Source organism: Phaseolus vulgaris, chromosome 8, assembly GCF_051622355.1.
Source record: "Phaseolus vulgaris cultivar YP4 chromosome 8, ASM5162235v1, whole genome shotgun sequence".
NCBI lineage: Eukaryota > Viridiplantae > Streptophyta > Magnoliopsida > Fabales > Fabaceae > Phaseolus > Phaseolus vulgaris.
Window position 1 is genome coordinate 28,266,500 of NC_143505.1, and position 11,709 is coordinate 28,278,208.

The following is an 11,709-nucleotide window of genomic DNA, read 5'->3' on the forward strand; positions in this document are numbered from 1 at the left end:
GGGATGGCTAAAAAAAGAGGATGATGAGCCACTATTTCCCTTTCAATGTCACGCTTAGACACAAGGAGTGTAGGCTTAGAACTCTTATCCTTTTTATTTTTTTGATCTTTTTCACTCTCCCTCTTTTTCTTCATGATAACTTGGTCCTCATGGACTTCTCTTGGAGAGAGAGATTTTAAAGTAACCTTGTGACCATGGAATTCAAAAGATAGTTTGTTGGTAAAGCCATCATGTAAAACTTTTCTATCAAATTGCCAAGGCCTTCCCAAAAGAACATGAGTGGCTTCCATGGGCACAACATCACATAATACCTCATCTTTGTATTTTCCAATGGAGAAATGGATGAGGACTTGTTTATTAACTATTATTTCTCCTACTTCACTAAGCCATTGTAATTTGTAGGGCTTTGTATGAGAGATAGTAGGCAATCCAAGCTTATCTACTACTCTTGTACTAGCCACATTTGCACAACTACCCCCATCCACTATCAAGGAACAAATGTTGTTTTGAATAAGACATCTTGTATGGAAAATATTTTCCCTTTGACTTTCATCAAAAGGTTGTGAAACTTGTCCAAGAAGTCTTCTCACAACTAACAAGTCCCCTTCAAGTGGACATTCGCTCTCTTCCTCACTAGATGCATGAGAATGCAATGAATGCTTTGGAGAATCTGAATCATGCTCACTAACTACAATGCCCTCATGCATGTACATACTTCGTTTGGAAGGACAATTTGCAGCAATATGACCATAACCCATACATTTAAAGCATTTAGTGTTAGATGTTCTAGTGGGAGACTTAGGTCTAGAAGTAGATGGCTTAGATTCCTTGGGTTTGAAAGAAGAATCTTTGGAAGGATGTTTAGAAAAAGAAGTTTTGTTTCTCCAAGACTTGGAGTAGTATCCATCATTGGAAGCATTTTTAAAAGAGTTTTTCTTAGCAAGTTGGGCTTCCACCTTCATTGCAAGATGAACTAAAGAGCCCAATGATGAATACTCTTGTAACTCAACAATGTCTTGAATATCCTTCCTAAGACCACTCACAAACCTAGCAACCATGGCTTCTTCACTTTCTTCTAATTCAATTTTAAGCACAAGCGTCTCAAGCTCCTTATAATATTCATCCACATTTAGCGTGCCTTGTTGAAACCGTTGGAGTCTCAACATGAGGTCTTTCCTAAAATGTGGGGGCACAAACCTAGCGCGCATATGATCCTTTAAAGAGTTCCAAGAGTCCACGGGAGGACCCTTGTGATAGATAATGTCCTTTACAATTCCATGCCACCATTTCATGGCATAATCACTAAACTCTAGGGTGGCTAGCTTGAGCTTATGCTCATCTTGGATCTCATGGATCTCAAAAATTTGTTCACACTTAGCCTCCAAATCTAAATACACATTTGGATCACTAGAACCATTAAAACAAGGGAGCTTGACCGAAGGAAGCTTGGACTTTGCATCATGGTAGAAGCCATTGCCGTAGTGAATTCTTTCCCCTTGGTGATGATGTCTTTGTCCATGGACTTGGGGTGGAGGTCTCCTTCTCCTATGCTCATCTTCACGGCCAACATCATTTGATGAAGCTCTTGAAGATGGTCTATGAGAATGATGTCCATCATGGATAGAAGGAGATGGTCTAGCTTGTTGGACCTCCATCTTTAGCATTTTCTCCTCCAACCGTCTAATTGTTCTTTGAGCTTCATGTAATTCACCAAGAATGGAAGCTTTGGAAGGAGAATTCTGTTTGTAGGATGCATCACTTGAAAATCCAGCCATTTGTAATTAAAAAACAGCAAACACACAAAAACAGCAAACAAGTTAAAAATTAGCAAAAACAGTGAGCTTTTGGCAATGAAACTGCGGAAATGAACTAAGGCTGAAAAAGATATCACTCTCAAAGAAATAATGTTCTTGCACCAATCTGATCTTGAGGCCTTGGAATCCTCAAATGAAATATGTCAAAGCAAGCACACCAATCTTAAGAGCAAACCACCACAAAACCAAAGAAACAATAAAGACAAACAAGAAAAAGTATAAGCAAGGAAAGGTAATTGCAAAAGGAATACTATATGTAAGACAAACTCAAAGAGTAAGAATGAAAGACAATCAAGAAAAATAAAGAACTCAATGAGAAAAGTAGGCACACAAAAGAATACCTAAAGAAAAGCACTAGAGTAGATGAAGAAAACAAAAAATTTAGCTACTGGAAATTTTTTTTTTTAAAAATGCAAACTGTGCTTGATATTCACTGATTTAACTGGAACGTTGTAGAGCGAACTGGATTAAGAAATTTATACCACAGAAACTTCAAGATGTTAACTCAAAAATGGCACTGGAATCAAATAAAAACAGTAAGCCAATTGAGAGAAATAAATTTTTTAAAATCGCTGCCAGATTACCGTATTTTTTTTGGCAGGAATGTACACTTTTTTTATTTTATTTATCATTTTTTGTGTACTTCATATTTTTTAATGATTCTTTTTTCTATTCTTTTCTAACACTTTGAATATCTCAAATCCAGAATTTCAGAATTTTACAGTACGTAAATCAGTTGCAATAAGGAAAAACAGTAAGCACATTTTTCAGAAACAGAGGAATCCTAATAGGAATAAAAAAACAGAATGATGAACTAGCAAAGACATAATAGAAAATGATGTATTGGAACTTGTATAGGTCTAGAATACAAGTATGAACTCAAATCTAAAAAGAAAATGCACAAAGGATCAACATCAAATCAGAAAATTATATGACACCAAAGCAAGAAACAATCAAAACAATAAAAGTACTACTAGAAGTAATGACATATATGGAATAACATGACTAAGACAAAACTTGACATGATTCAAAAATTAAAAGACACATCACAAATTGTAACAAGTGAAAGGAAGCTTAAGGTAAACTCTAGGAAGGATAATGCCATTCCAAAAGAGCAACCATACTCATAAGAAGAATGAGTGCTATAAACCTTTTCACAAACACTTGGTGTAAAAGAAAAACAGCAAGAAAACTCAAGTAAAATTCTAAAACAGAAACTTAAATTGCAAGAAATTAAAAGAGCTCTTGAAATAAAGTGCACACAACTCAACAATTAAACAAGAATGAACCTAAGACTCATGATACCACATGATGTGATTCCAATAGCCACATAGAACAAGATTCTTGACATTTTTAGGAATCACCTTGAGCTGGAAAAAATAGAGGCACTTTTCTTAGAGTTTGATCATTGTTCTAAGACAAGAACTCACCAATAACTAGTACCAAATCCCAAACTCATTTGGATGAACCAAATATTGTCAAATTGAATCAACAAAGAGATTAAAACTGGAATTGACCGAACAGAATTGAACAAATGATCAAATGAACCGAACCAAAACAGAAATTAAAAACAGAAACAGAACATAGTGCTGGAAAATAGAATAACCGAAACTGAAAAACTCAAGAACACAAAGCAACATGAACAATTGAAGAAGAAGAAAGGAAGGAGAAGAGAATGCTCATGAAGATGGAAGGAGGATGGATGATCTCGCCACTAGAAGTGTGGAATGCTCCTAGATGAGAGTGATGCCGCCACTTGAGGACTCCATTGATCCATCAAGATAAGACTAGAGAAGAAGGCTCCAAAAGCTCTCCAAAGGTCACTCAAAATTTGAGTAGAGTTTTCTTAGATTAATTCCAATCTGAATTTTACAAAGAGAGCACCTCTATATATAGCCTAAGGTGCTGAAAAACTAAGCTAAAACATTTTAAAATTCCCTCCTAAACTATTCTAGAAACCGGCGCCTAAAACAAACATCCTATGGCACCTCCTATTCTACTCCTACACCTCTCTACTAATACACCCCCCTAAAGCTCCTAATTAAAACCTACAAGATGCTAAAACAAAAGAGGTTTCTAATGTTTTCCTCTAAGCACCTTCAACTAAAGAAATTACAAAAAGAGAAAATAAATGTCCTCTAGCTCCCAAAGCTTTGAACATGCTTCTTGTAATCCTTTGAGGTGGACTTTGACCTCCATGGGCGTCCTCCATTTGTGCCTCCACCTCTTCTTGAGCTTGATGATTGGCCTCCATGTCCTCTTGAGCTTGATCTCCATCAATTTCTCTATTTTATCTACATATTTTTTTTAATTTTATTTTTTATAATATTAAAATATGATAAATTTGATCGTTATTAAAATTTGAATTTAATTTTTTTTCAAAAACACATGTTTTGGATATAAAAAACTAAAGAGGAATAATGAAAACATAATTATTATGCAATCTATTGAATTATTTTTCTTGAAATCCTAAGAATCTGAAATAAATACCATTGGTAAGAATTTTTTTTCCTCTTTTGCATTTTATTTTGCACGTGGTAAATATAAAAAAATTCCATTCTATTATTTTGTATTTGTGTGTTGTTTCATTGAAGAAGAAATTTTACCAAAAACTTTTTAGAAACTTATGTGTTTTGTTGATATGAAAATGTTTACTTATCTTTAAATTGTCATAGACCAAATGTATCTCAAATAAAATTTAGCCTCAACAACCGTGTCAGTATTTTCCTTAGAAAAGCACTTCTTCCTCGGATACTTGGGAGTGCGTCAGATACAACCATCACCGATTACATATCCAGAAAAAATTGTCAAAGTAGGTTATTGATGGAGGAAACCCCACAAAACCACTTTAAAAGAAATCACCAAAAAAACCAAAATCTTTATCAACATCTTCTAAATTTCAACATCAAGATCCAACACAGACAAGCAAAAACAATTTCATCAACCCAAGAAAACTTAAACCCTTATCAACAATAGACAAAAGCCCTTCTCTAACCAACGAACCAAGAAGATAAAGGACCAAACTAAATACCAAAAGTTCATATTTTAGTATCTCACCTTGTTTAGTTTTAAGTTTCCGTTCGTTTATGGTAAAATTCACGTGTTTTGTCTTGACACGATGAGATTTTGTGGAAGGTTATCTACTGTTTTAGAAGAAAGAAATAGAAAAAAAATCAAATAGTTTATTTTATCCGTTGCACTAATTAATATACTAATGTGTGATATATGCTACAAATAATTTTTTTTAATTTATTATAAATTTGAAATAATTAAAGTACTTTAAAATTATTTGAAAGTTAAAATTTTAAATACTCTAAAATCTATTTTAATCGATAAAAAAAATTGTACATTTTAAAGAATAAACATAAGTCATTTCATATATAATGAGATTTGTATTCTCACTAGCTTTCATCTACAATTAAATTTCAGTATTTTTTTTTAAATATTAATGATTAAAATAATTTCTTATTGTAATTTAATTTATTCTTAGAAATATAAACTACAATTTTATATTCCAAATACTTTTCTAATACATGTTACTTTTAAAAATATGATTTCATAATATAATTATTATAATTTAAAAATATTTTTAAAAAGTTGTCTCATTTTATATATAAAAAAAAAGTGTACCGACCAGTCCTCGGACATTGTTGACTGCTAGTGATGGTGGGACACGTAAACTAGGTCCCACGAGTGGCATGAGACAGTGTCTCACAAGCGGCACGAGCCGGGTGCCGATTAGTGGTCGGGTGTCAATCACCAGGGTGTACCGATGTGTCATTGGCAGCAGAGTGAGGCCGATGTCACATCAGGCATCGGTGACTCAAACAGGTGAATTGGACCACGAAAGGTGGGTCCTAGAAAACACATCGGTTATCAGTAATACCGTCCAAAGTTAATGGGAAGGCCCTAGGTCATGGAGAGTCCATGCGTGTGGTGTGAATAACGCACTCAGGTGCAACACAAGTAAAGAACCGTTGGTGAGGTGCTAAGGCCCGTGAGGGTTGCATTCTCCAGGGGTAGACTGCATGCATGGCCCGTGAACAGTTAGGGCATCCCCAGAACGGATGGCCCTAGAGGTTTGGTGCACAAATTGGTACCCAGGTGGCCATTCCGTTAGAGGTTGCACTCCGACAAGGGGAGCCTGAGGTGCAATATTAAACTAAGATTGGGTAATAACGACGCAAGGGCATTCCCCTAGAAACCTTAAATGCGGGTAACGGAAACAGAGGAAACCTTAGACTATATAAAGGGTAGTAAGAGAACCCACAAGGTACGTAGTTTTTGAGACTAGAGCTATTACACACATTACTGTTTCTTTACCCCAGTATTGACTTGAGCGTTGGAGTGCAAACGACCTCTAGGGCGTCCCTTTGTCTTTGCAGGTACAACGTGTTTCGATCCAAGCACAAACCTAGGCGAAGATAAGTGGGTGTGTGATCGTCGTTAGAATCAACCGGCGAGCGAGTCAACTGACAAGAACAAAAAGATATATTATAGTTGTAGTCAATAATTATTTTTTGGCATAATACCCTTTTGGTCTCAACTTCTTTTGACTTTATTGAATTTAGTCTATATTTTTAAAAAATATCAAAATGGTCCTTTAATTGTTTTAAATGATTTAATTTGGTCCTTTATGTTAAACTAGTTTCAATGACATTAACTGAACCATGACATGACACGTAGAGTGACATAGTGAGACAAAACCTAAAACCTCAACTATATTTCTTTTCAATAGCGCCGTAGAAACTCACCTTCAGTGAACGTTAGATGCACCAAGATTTTTTGTATGCACGAGGAAAAACATATTGTTAATAAAAAGTTAATAAGGTATTTTCTTTAGGTTTCTCCTTTTTCAATATCCCCTTACCTTATGGAAAGTCTACCGATTAAGATCCTCAATCGAAAAGTGAAAGATTGTTCGTGTTGTTACATACATAGATAAAACCATCTCCGGTTCTTAGAAACCCACAACTCTACTTCTAGCTATTCAGATAGACCACACCTCAGAAAGAAAGTCGGTTATTTTAGTCCTTATCATGGCAGCAATCCAGAAAATGGGCATCCATTATCAGATGTATAGGCACAAAAAGAGAGACATGCTAGAAGGACAAGATACATATACTTTTCGGGAGAAGGGATTCAATTTGGCACGCTGAAATCCTAAGTCCATGTTCCCTTTCTTATGATACAATTTAGCACACCTGATAAATTTGCTAAATTTATTTTTATCAAAATGAAATATTTTTCTTTTAATTCGATAGAAATATAAAAGCTCATTTTATTAATCATTGTAATAAATTAATAAAAATACAAAACAAATCAAATAATTACAATAAAAATAAATAATTTTTTCTTTATTTTTTTTATTTTAAAATTTGAAATATATTGTTTAGTCTTAAATCTTTTTTTGTTACGCATAGATAATAATGAAAATGATTTCAATTCCATTAGAATCAAGCACAAGATCTATCACAAAATTGTTAGGAATTCCTCCTTAATTTAATGGGATGACTAGTGAATCTTGATAATTGATCCATTGAATATTGATCATTCCAAAGTCTTGGAATTATATATGTCTTGAAGACTATGAAGTTCAACCTAGAAAGTTGAAGATAACCTTTTCAAGGTATCTTGAAAATGTAACATGTATTAATTATCCATTATCTCTTTATGAGGAAATCTTTCTCTCATTCTCTATATAAAGAGAACTTGCGAGGAAGAGAAATGCAAGCAAGTGAGAAGAGAAACATAAAGAGTAAATGAGAGAGTTGATGTCTACCATAGCGTGAGATTAGAAATCCTAGTGAGAGGCTAGATAGACATTGTATTCCATCCTTGTTGAGTGAGATTAAGTGTTATCCTCATAAAGTGAGAGAAACAAATATCGTAATCCTAGTTTCATAGTGGATACGTTTTCTGTACTAGATCCCATTGATTTTTACTTCTCAAGTTGAGGAGGTTTTCCCATGTTAACAATTCTCGGTGTCATTATTCTATTTTGCTCTATTTTCTTTTGTTTGCTTATTGTTCTGTTAATATTTGAGGGTTGAACAAGAGGGGGGGGGGGGGGGGGGGTGAATTGTTTTTGAAAGATTTTCACAAGTATTGAAGGTAGAGTGAAAAGCTATGAAGATTCAATCAATTGAAAATTCCGTTCAACCAATAGAAAATTGTTTTAAGTTTGATTCCAGAAAATCAACCAATTGTTTTAACGAAACAACCAGTTGTTTATATCAGTAGATTTGAAAAACAATGTTAAAACAATTTAATGAGTGTAGGGATAGAGAGATTCACACAAGATGTTTATATTGGTTTACTCTTAACCAAGAGCTACATCCAATCCTCTGCTAATCACTGAGAATTCACTATGTAATCAAACCTAGATTACAAAACACACACCAAAAGTGATGATCTTGAACCCCTCAAGAACACAAACCACTCTTTGGCAAATCAACACAGTTTCTATAACAACCTTTTGAAACTACACAACACTCCAATACAGAAATACAATGTTCAAGGAAAAAGGAAATATAATACACTTGGGTAAATCAAAGCTTAAAGTTTAGAAGTACAAAACCTAATCCTATTCTACACACTTGAGATGATCCAAAGCTTTTGAAATCTTGAAAACTGATTTTTATCAATATTTTTTACGTAGTTAATGCTAAGGAGCGTTAAACAACCTTTAAGTGACCTCAATCAAATGGTTAAAGTAGTTAAATCAAAAACCAAAAGCTATTGGAATCAATTAAAACAGATTAAACCACCTAACAAAATTATGTTAAGGTTTTCACAAAAAACAACCAGTTGATTTCTTGAAACAACCGGTTGAATATGTTTGACAACAATTCTAAAACAAAGCTAAAATTTTCCAAACCATTTTAAAAACCACTAGGTGTCAAACAATCGGTTAAATCGACATTTCAACAGGTTGAAATTTCACACCCTTTTAGAAAACCCATCTTTTCAAAAAGATTAAGATTAAAATGAACTTGGATCATCTTAAGGAATGAATTAACAATTCAAAGACTACTAGACAACACACACACAACCAGAAGCAAGGTCTTCAATCTTTCTTCATGGATTTGGAGACATCAAAGCATCTTGTTCAATAATCTCCCCCTCTTTGATGAAGACAAATCCCTGGTTTGATTGTGTTGTAGTTTTTGAATTTGATAGGTCATGCAAAATAGAATTTGTGCATATACAAAGCATACATAGTAATACGATACCAAAGCACACAAAACTAGTTTTCTGCATAAGCCTTTAAGCAGAAAAACCAGTCAAAATAGTGAAAGTCAGTGTTGTGTGCAACAGACTATGGTGTATATCAGAGTTATAGAAGCAACAAAATTAAACCATCTAAAGCACCATAGAGTATCAGAGATTACAACATATAAACCCCAATTTCTCCCCCTATTTGTCTTCACAAATAGATTAAGAGAATGAATGTACTTTTTGGAAGCAACAATGTACACCAACATATTTAAGAAGCTAAGTCCAACTAAAAGGAAGAAGGAGTAATAAAGATGACCTATGTTCAATTTATTAGGAATCCAACCAAGATTTCCACCTTGTTTCAGCACTGTTAGCCTCGGGACCATACAGTATGTCACTTAATGATAATATTCTTCCACCTTGAATGTCAAACCTAGATGCACCATCATTTACCTTGCTATTTTTTTCTAGCTTTGGCTAAAACAATAACCTTCTTCACATTCTCCACTCTTTCTGCAACTTCATATTTGAGTGGGGCTAGTGAGTGGGAAACAACAACAAAATTCAAAGCATATTCATGTCTACCCAACTGTGACAGTGCTTTTGACAGTTGTAAAGTACTTTGTATGAGGAATTATCAATTTTTCTAGCAGCATAGCATCCTCTTATCCATATGTGCATCATTTTTCCACTTCCTCTTGATCAATAGTGCAACACGAGTGCACAAACATTCATGTTTCAGTGTAGACCCAATAATATGGCTATAGCCATTCAAAACATCATTACATGCCTCAATTCCATAATAGGGAATCCTATTGTCCAAAGATTTGTTAGCATATTTTATAGTTTCCTGCACTTATCAAGCTTTGCAGCAATGTTCTTTTTAATAGTAAATCCATTTGGGAAGACATTAGACACACAAGAGTGCAACTCTGTCCCATTAATTGTTGGAGAGTAAGTCATCATCTTTGCTACATCTCTTGAAGCATATTGCATCTCATTCACGCCAACCTGATTTACATTCATTAGGTAAGCATGCTCTCCAATATAGTTGAGGAGAACCTCATTTCCATCAGGACTGAATGCAACATGAGTTAAATGTAAGCTTGGATGTCCATGATCAAAAGGATGCATTGAACAAAAATAATTAACGCAAGGAGGATGAGACATTCTTTTTTTACATGAGCTGAGAGGTGGCAACATTCTTCTATCATGTAAGCGTGAAAAGGCATCATTCCCACCAACAAGGAGCAAATGCGGCCTAGTTGAACTAATATCATAAGACTTTAAAGAAAGGACTTGTTTAGGAGGATCAACAAGTGATCTTTTAGATCCACTTCGTAAGTCAAGAAGAATATTTCGCCACTCTTGGTGTGAAGACCCAGCTGGAGGACAAGAGGTACCTTCCCAAAAATCATGTTTTTCAAAGGTCCCATCTTCCCTAACTCCATACTACATTAGGGTTGCCATCTTCAACAACCAATTTCTTGACTCTTAGAGAATGACATTGGTAAAGTGCGAATGGAGCAATGATTTTATTTTCGCTAGATCCACTCCCACTTAAACGAGACAAGTTAAATAATCGTACTTCAACATCTCCTACTCCAAAGGCTACAAGCTCATCAGAAATTTTTGGTATAAACTTGGTACAAAATATATTTGCAGTATGTCCTATCTCAATTGAATGTAGAAGTTTTCGACCAGAATAACTCCAAATATTTCTCTGAGTATCATCTAATTCAAATATCAACAATGAACCTTTTGAATTCCAAGCCAATGCATTGACACAACCAAGGTGGCCTTCTAACTCTCTTTCTTGAGAAAGCCTCCGAACAAGAAAGGAATGAGTCAAGAACCGCGTGTATGTTGCCATCGTGAAAGGGAACGAAGTCCATGGCAGAAGGCGGAGTTTGGTCTCTTTATTCTTGAAGTTTCCTTTTGAGCAACCACTATGCATGTGCCAAGGATATCTCTTGACTTTCAAAGAACCTTGCAAGACATATACAATTAAAAATTGTAGGCACAAGGACAATCTTTACTCTTGATATTTTCCCTTTTAACAGTCATTCTTCAAACCCAAAGTAATTCTTGGCTGCCAAGGATACCTACAAGAAAAGGTTAAGAAGCAAGATTTAGTCTCCTTACAAATTTGGGTCCAATGATGTTAGTAGGAACCTTAGAAACCTTAGGAATCTATTTCAAAATACATTTGGGAACAAAAAACCTTCTTACTCTGTAGAATCTAACAGTGCGACCCATTTTCATGCAGTAAAAGCACTTTTCAACCAGTTGTTTCGACAAAACAACAAATTTTTTTTCAAAGAAACTGTAAAAGGGTTTTGAAATTGATTTGTCCTTACAGTTTGGATTAAATCCCAGTCCAACCTTTCCAAAAACACAATTTTGAGAAGCAAGAATAGTTTCAAGATTTGATTAGCCTTTGGAAAACTTGTCCACAGTTTTTAAAAGATAATGAGCTTTCTTTTATGAAAACTATGAATCTCTTCAAAAGAAAGCTAGAATAAACACACTTGCAAGAAGAGTTTTGATAAATCATTTCCAAAGTTTCAAAATCATTTTTTAAATGGCTCAACTCTTCTTCCAAGGTCTTGATTCTATTTTCCAACCAGTTGTTTAAACCTTTCAACCGTTTATTCAAACAGGCCAACCTATT

At 34.5% G+C, this 11,709-nt stretch overlaps 1 pseudogene; it reads right to left on the minus strand.

Annotated features, from left to right (window-relative positions):
• Positions 1–9,365: 9,365 nt before the first annotated feature.
• Positions 9,366–10,908, minus strand: LOC137824920 (protein ALTERED SEED GERMINATION 2 pseudogene; annotated as a pseudogene).
• Positions 10,909–11,709: the final 801 nt, after the last annotated feature.